General features: G+C 42.8%; 2 long non-coding RNA genes across 2 annotated transcripts; one reads left to right on the top strand and one right to left on the bottom strand.

The window, feature by feature from the left end:
* The first annotated feature begins 366 nt into the window (after positions 1-366).
* On the top strand, positions 367-4,466 carry LOC146182913 (uncharacterized). Its single transcript, XR_014708685.1, has 3 exons — positions 367-969; positions 3,454-3,656; positions 4,031-4,466. It is a non-coding gene; the product is annotated as an uncharacterized LOC146182913 (long non-coding RNA).
* Positions 4,467-6,360: 1,894 nt separating this feature from the next.
* LOC146182914 (uncharacterized) lies at positions 6,361-10,705 on the bottom strand. Its single transcript, XR_014708684.1, has 3 exons — positions 10,615-10,705; positions 10,316-10,381; positions 6,361-6,621 (listed from the first exon to the last, which is right to left on the bottom strand). It is a non-coding gene; the product is annotated as an uncharacterized LOC146182914 (long non-coding RNA).
* Positions 10,706-12,248: the final 1,543 nt, after the last annotated feature.

A 12,248-nucleotide genomic window follows, 5' to 3' on the forward strand; every position in this document is an offset into this window, starting at 1 on the left:
ACTAGCCAGTATATTCTAGGCACTATAACAGCCGGATCACCTTAAGGGCAGCCATATTGGATTTCCAGTGGCGCCGCCTATAGCCCGTGAAAGTTGCGATTAGTAATAGAGAGATTTAGCTTACCGGAGACGTACAGACGTAGACGTATCGGACGCCTACTGCGCATGCGTGAAAATTGATGTAGACGTATTCGGCTGACACCGGGCAAAACACGTTTTAGCTGTACGTATCGCCCATACGTAAAACGTATCGCTAGACGTACATGCAGATGATGATGATGGCTATCCAATAAAAAAAGATAGAAGCTATTTGTAATAAATGCTTCAAATGATGTCACAAAAATGTCACATGCAGATTCCCCGAAGTCATGATGTTGACGTGTTAGCTGTGTTTCGAATAATTATTAATTTGAGCTCACTTTTAACCACTTTGCCACCTGCAGCAAGCCTGAACAATCCAAGCCTAGTTGCATTAAATCCGTTTGTTTTGGTGCTCGCATGGAGGAAGGAAACAACTGCTCGTGTTTGCTGGTGTTCGGTCGTGTGCTAGAATTTGCTCGTGCTATCGGTGCAACCTGCCCACGTTACGTTACATCATGCCGACAGCATCCTTCACCCTTCACGACAGGCAGCTTTTTTGAGCACCCTATCATGGGATGAATTTGAAGACATGCATTGATTTCAACGGGAGCGCGATATTCCAAAGCCTCGAAGGAACTTACGTGAGCGTGGTACCCTTCAACATCGGCGCCAACAACAACATAGTGTTCAACAGGATTTTTAGATTCTAGAAAGAGGATTTCGGAGAGCTGCAGTTAGCACTCCTAATTCCAAATGAGGTCATCAGTGCGCAGCGTTTCAGGGTCTCCGGCTCCGAGGCACCTTGGCACAGCTCGATTTTTACTTCGGTCATCTACTCTACGATATGACAAGTGGCTTGATCTGCAAGCTCTTCAGCGATTCTCCGAGGTAAGTAGCGCATGGTGTGGTGGCTGTGGTGGCTTGACGGTTACAAGCCAAATTATTGATAGCAGTGCTTTCTGTGTCAAATAAATATGCCCGCCGAAACATGTAAAGCAAAGCTGACTGGCTGTGGCGTTTCAGTAGTCATCTTTGAATGCGAATTAGCGCTAATCCTGAGGTTCAGAGCTTATCAAAACAGTCTAACACTTGTGCGACCGCTTATAGCGCTTTCAAATTTAAAAAAAAAAAAAAAAAAAAGGCCGGAGCGGATTTAAACCGATAAATTCCTTGTGAGAAGCGGGGCGGGATGTCGTATCATCCCGCGTGCACACTGCTACGCACTCGCGCTACTCATTGCAGATCATCCCCATCAGCTTCCATGTGTGCATAAACGCTACCGAGCCTTCTACTCGATATAACTACGTCAAAACCCTACCATTTTGTAGTCGAAAGGCACCAGCGCTCATGCTCCTAGGGATGATGGCATGGGACCAATGCTCTCTGGCGCGTAACGACGTTGTGTCGTTTCTAGCAGGCGAGCAGTTTTGGCTACTGTAAAACATAATATACATTAACGATTGCAGTTGACTCGTGCCCAGTCACCGAACGTCTGCTGTAATCATTGATTTTTTTTTTTTTTTTTTTTACGTCAATTAACTTAGGCACACTTGTGCAAAGGCATATATATATATATACCCCTGCTCTCCAACTCGGTTGTAGGGCTTTGGGAAGGTGCTCTCTTGTCGACATCGAATTTAGTGAAACTGTTTAACGTCCCGAATGCAACCAGTGCTATGCTGCTTTTCGATCTTGCCTACTAGCACAGCATAAGGTCATCAACATAAACACTACCACACTTACAAGTCAATATTTTTTTTTATTAAATTAGGGAAGTCCACGGAAACACAAACTGAGAAATACGCCAAAGGTTGTTATCAGCACAAGTTATTTTTTAATTTGCTTCATGTATTAGAAATACTCAACACAGAAATTTCATAAAATTTTATGCAATAATTTAAACAATGTAAGCAATTTTGGATTTGACCCTACTTTGACTGAAAGAAATTTTTTTCAGAGTCGTTTCTAGTCTCTTTGTGAAAATAATACCTGTAAACGATCATACTGTGAATACAGCTGATGAAGAGTTGTAATATTCATTGTCACACAATCAGCAGCATTGATTTGCTCTAAAGTGAGCAAATAAATGCTTAGTGGGCTTCTGCTTCAAGCAAAGATGTGAGGCTACTTTCTGTTGGTAAAAATTAGTTGGAATGTGTTTAATGAAGAGCTATTTTAATTCAGTGCACCATTGTATTGCCGGGGAATGGTAGATGCACATTGGATGCAAAGCGACAAGACAGCGGCAAATATTGCCGTTTCTTGCCAGTTTCGGCTATTTGCTTATGTTGCTAAATGCAGAAAGCCGCTGCCAACAGGCTAAACTGAATGTAGTCTTTTATAAGTTATTTTGCTAGCTTTATGCACAAACTGCTTCGTCTGCTGCAGGCCTATGTTCCCAGTGTTTTTATCTTCTGGCTTCAGATTTTCCTGTGATCTCTTCGTATCCTAGACAGTGATAAGGAAGTAGCTATGGAGAAGCAATAATTGAATTTACACTCGCAGTAGTCCACCCTATCATGCTAAAGCTGAGAAAGAAAGCTGTCAAGAATAAAATAGATTTGGCTCATTTCCATCTGCACATCCGCAGAATCTGGCTCATTTTTGATTTGGCACATGATTTCTGTGAAATTCCTGGTCTTTATTTACATCCTTACTGCCTCAAACCGTTTGCAAAAGTGAGATGTATATATGATCTTTCAATTACAAAAAAAAAGAAAATAACCTAGTGTAGGCTTCTGAATTTCGCTTGCTTTGAAAACAAAAAAAAAAAATCAAGTGTCGATGATAGTGTTGAAAAAATCCGGGAGCACTGCGGAATCTACACTGCAGAAATGTGAAAATCTAAGCGTTGCTGGTGCACATGGTGCATCACGTTTGCTCTCATCATTATGAATTAAATGCACTGTCATTATCATTGCTAATGTCATCACTGCTAATTCCAACTTCATTGTCATCGCTACTATCATCCTTACAGTAGACAAGGAGAATTTTGATGTGTGTTTCAAGATCCCGAACGTTGCACAGTTAGCTAAAGCGCTCGGATGGGGATGCGAGGGATAGAGGTTCGGCTCCCAGCGGAAACAGGATTTTAATTTTTTCTGATGGCATCATCATGACGTCATTTCATTGACAGCTATAGTGTGACCAAACAAACGAATGCCGACAGTATGAGCCATTAAAGATTTTCACCTTAAAATTGATGGGCCTGTACGAGGTAACGCTAGTGAACTCTTCCAAAAGCAATGCAATAAGTATTATGCTACGGCACAGCAAAGAAGGTGCACACTGAAACATTATTTTCTCATGACCACTTTATAGGGACTCTATAAGCGATCGTTGCTTGCAGCCGCTCCAATTTTTCCTCCTCAGGCGGTGCATGCAAAGGAAGGCCCCCCATGCTCAACTGCTGGGGTTTCATCATGGCACAGCAAGGCAAATTCGTCGACCGTCTGTGGCTCAGAAGGAGGACTTCTCTGGGCACAAGTGGAGCCTGTGCAGAAATATCAGGCACTAATGTGTACCAATGCCATAGTCTGCCAGTGGGCCATTTAAAGGCAGACGTCGCGATGCAGGTAAGCCTGTTCAGTCATGTCTTCATTGCAGTAACTAGCTGTAATATGTTTTTCATATTCAGGGGAGTGCATTTCCAAATTAAAGCCTAACATCTCTGCTGCGAAAATTCCACAAGTACTTTTATATTTTTTGAGTTGGTTTTTGGGAAAGGGTACTCAATGACCCACCTCATGAAAAACAGCATTTCATCTGTAAAGAAACGTGGCACTTAAGTATGTGATGCAAGATTGTGTTAGCATGTGGCATTTTATAAATTTGTAGGAAAAAATTGTATCTAAAAACTTGCAACTGTAATTACATCTCATTATACAAAAAGAAGAGGCACCTGCGTAGACCCGCATTGGTTATATTTTTAATTCTTGCTATCTTTTAGGGATCCTCAAGGAGACGGTGCACTTTGAGAACCTGCAGAAGATCACCATGGGTCATAAATATGTGATCTATAGTGATGCAGCCTACCCCCGATGGCCTCTACTCTACAAGCTGTTTGGAGGTGCCGTACTGCAACCTCATCATGTTGCCTTCAACAAGGCAATTAGCAGTGTTAGGAAAGCTGTAGGGGGGGTTTGGCAGCGTAGCATGGGATTTTGCTTTTATTGACTATTTCAAGAGCCAAACTTTGAGATGGTAACAGGTAGGGCGCATGTATAAAGTTGCGGAATGAACTGCCGAACATCTTTGTACAGCTGTCATGTGTCTATCTACTTTGTCTTGTGTCTGCCTCAGTTGGTCAATACCTTGTGCCTTTTCAGACATAAGTGTCTGCCTACGTCCTGCGGTCAAAAAATTTGGAACATTTTTTTTTTTTTTTTTTAGGCTGCCTTTCTCAGTAAAATATGGACAAGCATGGCAAGCAGTGACCTTCATAGTTGAGGCATTTGTCAACAGTCGCAGAATTCATCTCTGTATTCCTTACAGCAATAATTGCAGCATGCAGTGGTGCAAATCTTGTAAATAGGGTAAGTGCACTAGGAAACTTGGACATCAGAAACAAGTGGACAGGAGGCTTGCAGACTCACAACTGGATTTTACTAAGTAACGATGACATATATAAAGTGCACAAAACCGCATGCTCAACGCTATACTTTTGCTTGCTGTATATATGTCCTCTTTCGGTTAGTAAAATACAGTTGTGAGCCTGTGTACGTCCATGTCCACTTCTGTTTCTGTTGTCCGTGTTTTCTAGAACAGTTACTCCATTTCCAAGATGAGCATCACTGCATGCTACAATGCTACCCAAAGATTTATGCTGTTCATTTGTTGACGCTGTTATGCCGAGATGCAACTTTATGAATTTTTTTTTTATGCGAGATGCAGCAATATTTATCTCGATTGATTGCAGCAGTGCATGACTACTTTCTCGTTGTTCTCGTCTCACAGTGTTCAACATGACATGGTGTGTGCGTGGTGGCATTTAGGGTGGCATTTAGGGTGGCGTGTGATAGTGTTCGTGTTCAAATGCAGGGGTTTTTGCCCGAGTGTTGTGTGCAGCGATATGACAGCTTCGGTTTGCCATCTCGCTACTTGGCGAACTGAAAGGACGCGATGACTTTGGTTCGGCATTGTCTCCCATGCTCCTTTGACTGCGTGACCGTCTACCGGTGGACACCTGACAGCTGTGCTCCGGACCAACGGCTTCACTTGTTCCCAACGCTGACTTCGAACTGTTAGTGGCACGAGATGCTTGTGACCGCAAATATGCACTAGACCACCAGTCTGAACGCTGTACATGAGTTGTACCGCGTGGGCCGTCTCTAGTGTTTCACCCGAGCGGTTGTGTATGCATTTGTGTATTGTCTAGATTAAGGAAAGGTGGCATCTGAGTTATAAAAGTGTCTGTATGTGTGAAGTGCCATCTGCTTTGGCGAACGAGGCGGCGAACCACCACAGCTTGTCTTCGTCAGGCCGTCTGACGGCTTCAGTGAGAACCTGTGCTACCAGATGCAAAAAGTGATGCCATTTTATGGTTTTTCACTTCATGCCGCTAATTCACAGCTCATATAATTATTGATCGCATGTACTGCTAGAGTCATTATTCAGAGTTTTCTGTACACTACTGAATTAATTGTACTCTCATTGAGCTGTCATGTTGTCATCATGCCCGAGACGCTTTGCATTGTAGCCCCATCCAGTAGTGCAGCCAGAGCTCGAGTTTTACCAACGTTGGCATCAACGAATGCCGCAGATGCCCTCTCCCTCTGTTTCCGCACTCTTTTTTTTTTTTTTTTTCATAAACTGAAGTTGCCTTTGAATCTCCTAGATTTTAACCCTGAAAAACTGTGTCTAGTCAGGCCAAAACTATCATGCATATCTTTCTTTTTTTTGCCGCTGTGGGTTTCGTGGACCCTGAAAATCACTCCGTGAGCCCTTATTTGAGAAACACTGACCTATGATATGTTTTTAGCAATTACCACTATGTGACGGGACATTTTGAATTTCTTTTGGTGAAGTGGTAACCACAGGCCACTAACAGTGTTTTCAACGTTGTAGCTGAGGCTCACTTGAGAGAGGTTGCGCACATATTTTTTTTTTTTTGAGTCATTGCATATGTTTACAATTCTCACAATGCAAATATTTCTTAAAATATGAAATTTAAAATTAGTGTAATGCCATTTGCAGATAATTTTGGACCTGTATTTGCGAAACTGTAGCCTTAGCTACTTATGCACCATAAAATGCAAGAACAGAAACACACCGACAGCATTTGTGTTGCAAAAATGTATTTGGGATTTATTTGGCAAAGTGAACATGGTCGAGAGGGTTTTGGAGAAAATAAACTGGTGCTATCTGCAATGTGATATAGTGCCAACATAAATAACTTTCATTCTTTCATCAGCGCAATCAGCATCTTGTCAACTGATTGCCATGATTTCACCAGCTGATCTCCACATGTCCATCTTCACACGGGGCAGTGTTCGTCACCATGTGCTACATAAAACATCCGTGTTGTATTCTTCTACCTTCCTGGAATGAAAAGGTGCAGTGTTCACAGAAATTACTGTAAAATTAAAGCTGTTATGAGAAAGCTGGAGGTTGTTTAATATTGCTCTCCAGCTGGTATTGCAGTGAATAACTATGCACATGATTATTCATGAAATGTCTGGGCATATGGCATACCCCTATATCATGGCACAGAAGTGCAGCAGTCTCCTCTTATGAATGCACCTATCGGGGGTGGAATTGCCACTCCATTTGCTCCATTCTGCTCCCAAACTGCTTTTCCTGCTCTATCCTGCTCCAAAATGCAATATTGCTCCAAAACTGCTCCAAATTGGCTGTTTTAATGTTCTACCATCAAATTTAGTGCAACACGCAAACAATGTCTTTGCACCAGTGGCAAAGATATAACGCATCTAGCACTGGGCTTAATACAAACGAAATTTTTGTAAGGGAAGGAAGCATGTGGCATAATAAATATTTGTTCGCAAGTAAATTTAATATGAGTCGCTGGCAATTGGAGATAATTGCAAAAAAAATGCACTGTGCATGTGACGTAGCACCTCCTCTCAGATTTTTGAATCGCCGGTGGAGGGAGAAGCAAGAGCAGCAAGCGAAGCAGATAGGCGCAAACTACCGTGAGTCGTTCGGAAGGAAACTTGTCCGACTGGAAAAACCACACGAGTTATTCTAATGGTTGTGGTCTGAGAACAAGCAGGCACCTATCGAGCCTCTTTTTCAGTAACAAGCTTGTCGGGCCTACGGCAGACAAAATCATACTTGAATCGTTATGGGTTGGTACTCCAAAGATGTCACTCACTAGGAAGCGTCTCAAGAGTGTTGGAAAGCCATACAGGGCCTATTGCCAAGATTTAAAAAATGAGCCCCAGCATTGCTCAAGCAAAGAATGATAAAACTATTGGAAGGAGGTAGTGAAGTAAATATGCTGAAGGATGAAAAGGCTACCCTTCAGTGCCATCTACATTTCCTGAAGGCACTACTGACCACTGCTCAGGAATTTATCAGCACAGGCATAGGATCAAAAAGGGATATGCACAAGATAGAGAGCAGAAATGTCATGTCCATTAATCTGAGTTCCAAATTAGTGGCATTGCTTGAGTGCATTGAAGTGGTAAACTTGACATTTGAATCTGTCAAGTTAGAATAGGCAAATGCGTTAGGTCTCACTAGGTGTTCAGTTATAAAGCACACCAGCAAGCATTTTGTTTGCTGCTAGTCTGTTTCAAGTTGTTGGCCGTTGTCTTGTCATAAATGAGTGCGAAGTTGGAGAGGCATTGAACTTGCATAAAAAGGAAGAGCTCATCTTTTTCTGTCAGAAAGAGAAAAACAATTGCTACAATTATCAGAGGCATTTTACCTTAGGAACCTGCTCCAAAACATAATTCAAATGCTCCAAAACTCTTGTCTCGCTGCTCCCAAAGCTGCTCCAAAATGCTTGAGCCTGCTTCCACCCTTGACCTATGTATCAGACCCATTGATGACTGTCTTTAGTGGTAATGGCACATACCCACGGCGGGGAATAGGCCATGGTATATAGCAAGTACAAAAGGTTCATGGACAAGCAATTGGGTATTTTGATAATTACGAATCTTAAACTAGAATTTCATGAAAAAAAAGAAAGGAAAAGAAAAGGCAGTGAATTCTCATTGTAGCAATCTACCTGGTGTGATTATATAGTTGTGAACAGAATTGCACACAGGTTCTTTGCACTTGCCCCGAAGGAGAGGAGAATAAACACAAATAGCATGCCTGAGTAATCACCATTTGAACGATCTAACAGTCACTAACAGTGTTTCACAAGGAAGCCTGCTTTGGCCACTGTTGTTGAAAGTGTTCGTCAAAGACATTGCCCACATCGACATATCCATTAAATTTGTCGTACATATATAGGGTGGATCTGGCACATATGATATGGGCGTGTCCAGAAATCTAAAATATAAATCGAGAGACAAAAAATTTTGGGAAACTACTGTCGAGTTTACGCCCTGAAACTCTGCTAGGTCTAATCCGACTAGCTGACGTCGCCCATGTCCAAGGACTCCAGGCCGTCATCTTTGCGGATAAGTTGACACCTATCTTGCACCTGTTGGATATTTATTAGTTTTGCCACCACCACATGCAGATGACTGTTCTATTATGACCGGCACAGATGCAGACACGTTGACAAAGTAAAGCAAAGCCTTCCTGTTAACATTATTGTTGTGGCTTCAATCAAACAAACTTAATATAAATTGTTCAAAGACAACGCTAATTATTTTCCCAGAAAATAATTTTTTTTTTAATCGTGCTGTCAGCAATGAGAGCCGGAACATTACAATTGTAGGCTCGTAGAGAATACTAAGTGTCACGTTCAACAGCAATCTATACTGGGACTTGCCTGTTGCTGGCATATGCAAAAGACTTTCCATGGTATTTGATGTTATTTTATGTCAGTGAACGCTCCTTCTGATGCTCATTGAAAACAAATTGAATCATTTTTTTACATCAACCAATGCATTAAGACCACAGTGGAGGGTGGAGTAAACAATAATATAATTTTGCCATCCTTTTCTTGAGGATAAATAAAATTCACCAAATGGGTAATTGCGGTAGAAATGTCTCTATAAAATATTACTTCTGAGCTTTTGCGTTGATTACGCACATTATGCTCTTAGGTCATGGTGCAATGTCCTAAGAGCTGGAAATGCATCACGCGTCCAGGCAAACATCACACAAAAGTGTGAAGCCGCAAAAAGATAAAGCATGTGGGAACTTCCCACGCTTTGCCCGATGATGAATACATTCTGGAGAGGGGTGCCTGAGGCCACACCGCACAGGAAGATACGGTGGCTGTTTGGGAGAAGGGACATGGCCATAAAACCATTACACTGATCCATTAGGAGTTGAGTTCTACAGATGCTGTTTTGATCCGCTGCATGTGACATCAGACATGCCCTGTGTTTTTCTGGCAGACAGACTCCTTGTTCGACTATTGCAATGCTATCGAAGTGAAAAAGGAAGTTTCTATGTCTCCTCGCCTGTTCCCAAGGTATGACTACAGGAACACTGCTTACCAATACTGTTTGATTGACTGGCTGATTGACCCGAAGAGATGTGCCGTATTTTATTGGCCAAAGTTCTGTGAGAGGGCTGGATTGATTGTTTAAATGTTTCTTGTGGAGTAAAAAAAAAACAATACTGGCCCTGGGCTCAATAGTCTATCATTGCTATGAACTTGCTTTTGACCTTTTGCTGTTAAGACCTTTGAAGTATGTACATAAGTCTGCAGAAGTGCAATCAAATTTCCTTGTTTTTGTTCTCTCATCTTCGAAACGTCATTCTTCTCTCAAACCAAAGACTCAGTCATGCCACCAAATGGAGTGTAGGTTCAAAACAGTCTGAGACAAGCATAACAATACACAAAGCATTGCGATGGTCTCGTGAATGTGCACCATGAACATGAAAATTTGTGAATAATTTGTTTTCCTACTCATTTATTTCATTTATCGCTGCTTTCATAGGCCATTGCATTTTGTATAATGCACTGTTGCTGCTTGCTGGTCCATGCATAGTTTTGGCATGAATGCAAAAGCTAACAACTAGGTTCTAGTGCAGTTGTACTAAGCAGTCTTGAGTTTTAAACTATAGTAAGTTGTTAAGGCATTGAGATAAAACTTTTTACAAATTGGTGCTGCTCAAAATAACATAAATATGTCCTCACCCCTCAAGGGCACTGACTGCAGGCTTGGTGTTGACGGCAGCGGCTCCACACTGTGCAGACTTGTGGCTGTGCCATGGAAGCAAGCAAACAAATGAAAGAAATAATTATTTCTGCAGCCATGAGATCTTTGGCTGTTTTCCGGTGCATAACAACATGCACGAGCTTACTTTAGCACTCTGGCTACACTTTGTACACTGCAGTAAGAGAATCAAGACTGAACATTGCAGTGCTTTGTAAATAGCTGTAACATGTTCAACAAGAACATTGAAGAAAGTAATATAAGAAGTGTTGTCGCTTACTATTCCGGGAGTTGTCATGATTGCTTTCATCATCATAAGTCTCTCTGGGCACCATGTCATTCAGGCACTTGCAGGCTCATTTTCATCTGAAAGGGAATAACCATATGAGACACAGATTGGTAATTAACTTTCCAACATAATACAGGATCTAATTGTGCAGCTGAAAGTTGCGCCAGGACACTAGAAAAGTGCCACGACGCAGACACTGTTGCCTTCATTCAATGCAATGGTCCTTAACAAGGATCCTTTTTTAATTTTCAGGTGTTTTTATAACACAGTGAGCAAACCAGTTCAGCCTCTGCGACTTGTAAATGCTAATAAGACTTCCAGTGCCTGAATGTTTTGTCCAACAGCATAAAATACTTCATTTCACGTGCTGACACAGGGACACAAGTTCATAAGCTTGGAGCAAAAAAAAATTAAATGACCTCTTGCAATATTTGGCTTTGACACTGCATTCAGCATGTGCTGTTAGCTAATGGTGCCAGACAATTGTCTGAGAAGATAAAGTAAATCATCTTGCAAACAATTTTCATTTATTGTGGCTCCTGGTGGCTGTGCACATTTACATGCACATGTAAACAAAAGCAGCTACACGACGTGTATTATATTATGCAACTCGAGCCATGCTTAGCAAAAATGCTGAAATATCATGTATCTAATTCGCACAACGCAAGTGGCTTTTTACTTTGCGCTGCTATTCCCCAGCAATCGACTAGGCGGTGTTCAGACGGGCGGGCCGTATGTATCGTGGGAAAGCATCATCCACCACTACTCCTACTCGGAGCGCACGCGATCGGCAGGCGCCGAGTCACTGCCATTCCGAGCTACTCGAAAGTGCCGTTTTCGTCACATATGATAACTAATTGTTCCGCTCGGACAGTCCGCTGTCCAGTCCGATCGTCTGAACAGAGAAGGTAGTGGGTAGTGACTTACCAGAATCATTTTTTTTTTTTTTCTGACGCTGGATGGCTTGCAAAGGCCTTTGCGAACGCCTTCATTGTGCAGCGGAGCGAGCGCTCGTTCGCCGTCGGCGGATCCCTAGAAATCGTTGCAACTTCTTTCGACGGCGCCTTCTCCCTGCGCTGTACAGTGTATGTACAGGATGGTGGCGATCTCGAGCTACTTGCTGGTCGTCCGCCGCACTGAAACGCTTGCGCATGATGTTTTCTTGGCACGGCCGGGGCAAGGGTATTACAGCATTTGATGACGCCAATGTGAAAACGGGAGAACTATGTGGCCCGTTGCGCACAGCAGCACTCTACAAGCACTCGTAGCTTAGCTTGGCGGCTTGGCTCCATGGCTGCTGAAATCTCGTGAGATCTCGCGAGATTACGGCAAGCTGGACGTCACGCGGCATACGTCTCCGGAGTACGTCTCCAGCGCCTGTACGTATCGGCAGTTTTCACGCATGCGCAGTAGGCGTCCGATACGTCTACGTCTGTACGTCTCCGGGAGACGTAATACGTCTCCGGTAAGCTAAATAGAGAGATTTAGCTTACCGGAGACGTATTACGTCTCCCGGAGACGTACAGACGTAGACGTATCGGACGCCTACTGCGCATGCGTGAAAACTGCCGATACGTACAGGCGCTGGAGACGTACTCCGGTATGACTCCGGAGACGTATGCCGC

Source organism: Amblyomma maculatum, chromosome 7, assembly GCF_055883805.1.
Source record: "Amblyomma maculatum isolate TAMU_Amacu chromosome 7, ASM5588380v1, whole genome shotgun sequence".
Taxonomy (NCBI): domain Eukaryota; kingdom Metazoa; phylum Arthropoda; class Arachnida; order Ixodida; family Ixodidae; genus Amblyomma; species Amblyomma maculatum.